Source organism: Penaeus monodon, chromosome 12 (assembly GCF_015228065.2).
Source record: "Penaeus monodon isolate SGIC_2016 chromosome 12, NSTDA_Pmon_1, whole genome shotgun sequence".
NCBI classification, from domain to species: Eukaryota; Metazoa; Arthropoda; class Malacostraca; order Decapoda; family Penaeidae; genus Penaeus; species Penaeus monodon.
Window position 1 is genome coordinate 34204483 of NC_051397.1, and position 2512 is coordinate 34206994.

Consider the following 2512-nt stretch of genomic DNA (forward strand, 5'->3'; position numbering starts at 1 on the left):
TAATAATAATAATAATAATAATAATAATGATAATAATAATAATAATAATAATGATAATAATAATAATAATAATAATAGTAATAGCAATAAAATTATTATTATCATTATCACTGTTTTTGTTATCAATGTTGCTGTTGTTGTTGTTGTTATTATCATTATCGTTATTATTATCAATATTATTATCGCCATTATTATCATTATTATTATTATTACTACTACTATTGTTATTATTATCATCAATATCATTATCGATATTGTTATCATTATTATTATCATTATTATTATTATTACCATTGTTATTATTTTCATTTTTAACAGAACTGTCATTCTCATTGCCAATGTTATTTCATTATCATCATCATCATCGCTCTTATTTTTCTTATTATTGCTCTTATTATTTTTATTTTCCCAATTATTACAGTCATCCGTATCATTAACAGTAGTAGTAGTTATAGTCTTAGTAGTAGTAGTAGAAGTAGTATTTATAGTACCAGTAACAACATCAGTAAAGAAGTATCATTATCGTTTGTAGGAGCAGCAATAGCAGTGGCGGTATTAGAGTCAATATCAATAGTAATAATAGTAGCAGGAGTAGCAGCAGTAGTAACTGTACACAGTAGTTATAACTAATCGCATTACTATTTTTCAAAATGCATACCACCATCGTTGTTACTGTATGAAACAAGAAACAAGCAACATCCTCTTTCACTTGCACATAACATCATTCTCTCTCTTTAGAAATGGTAAATATCAATCTATGAGGTCATATAAATATTACAAAATCGCATGATCTTGCCAGACCGTCACGAAATAAACTGTCTTCGATAGCGGAAGGAAACAACTAAAATCAAAGCTCGGTAGAAAGTTGTTTGATGGGATAATTTTAGGTACTCTCTTTAACCTTAAACCTATGCTGTGTTTGTTTAACTGGGCTCCCTTGAACAGCCCACGTGTTAGAAGTTGGCTGATTGAGGGTAAACAGGTATTGGAAAACAGTTGAAACGATGTCGCAACCCCGTACCACCTGGTTATATTGTTTAAAGTATCTTTAGAATTCCTGAAGTTTTCCTTGTTGTTTATCCTTATCAGGGAGATAAAATTGCCGTTGCGTAAGATTGCAATGTCATATGACAGAGCTTGTGAAGCTTATGATTTATATTTTGGATTTATTTTCCTCTGTTGGGAAAATGATTGATTACCTCAAGCATTAGTTGCATATATTACTTTTTTACGATCTAGACAAGCTTTCCGCCTACTTTGTTTACATACTCGTTCACCGGCACAACTCACCCCATCTCTGGTCTGTCTCAAAACAAGGCTTGAAATATCTTGAAACTGCCTCAAAGCGGTCTTAAAACCACCCAACCCGGCACAGAATTGTCTGAAATGATTCGCGGAATCACGACTTCGGTGTGTGTGGAGACATTTTCTTTGATAGTTACAGAGTACGACCATGGATATCTTAATTGAATCTCTTGTGGGCACCTGAACTTTTTCCATGAAATTCCACCTTTGGCTGAAGCTGTAAAGAATGCACCTTAATCACTCTCAAAAGGGAATGATTTAACTTCATCAAAATATCTCTACCCCAGTATCCTGACATCTATCAAAGGCAGTTACACAGCTGAACGAACATCGACCGAAAACTACGCAAAGGAATCAACCATAACAGACCTAACCACAAGATCCTCATGACTTAAATACAAACTAGTAACTATGCTTGTTTTATAGCACCAGACGCAGCGTAAAAGTTGTTCTCCACGAGGCAGCTTCCAGTCTTCGCCATGTGTCTCCATCAAACCCTATCTCGTCACATTAAATCCGAACCTTCACCTGACAAGCCATTTAATAGGACCACGTTCCTTTTTGCCTGCCTCGCGGTCCGTGCGACGCTTCTCGATAAGGCTGCCGTTTCGCGAGGAATGTGCACATGATATTTGAGGATGTGAATATTTATATTATATTATATTGTATATATATATATGTGTGTGTGTGTGTGTGTGTGTGTGCGTGCGTGCGTGGTGTGTGTGTGCGTGCGTGTGTGTGTGTGTGTGTGTGTGTGTGTGTGTGTGTGTGTGTGTGTGTGTGTCTGCGTAAAAGGAAAGCAACCATAAGTGCAGAGGTAATCCTTTGGGTCGGGCCGTCATCCGACTGCTGTGAAGCCACCAGCGTCAGGAGGACGTTGCAAGGGGCAGGCGACAGCCAGGTTGTCTTGCCTGAAAAATATGTGTGTGAGTGTACATATATATATATATATATATATATATATATATATATATATATATATATATATATATATCCACAAAACACAACATACGCACACACACACACACACACACACACACACACACACACACACACACACACACACACACACACACACACACACACACACACACACACACACACACTCACACAGACGTACACATACACGCTTCCTTAATATGTGTGTGTGTGTGTGTGTGTGTGTGTGTGTGTGTGTGTGTGGTGTGTGTGTGTTAGTGTATGCGTG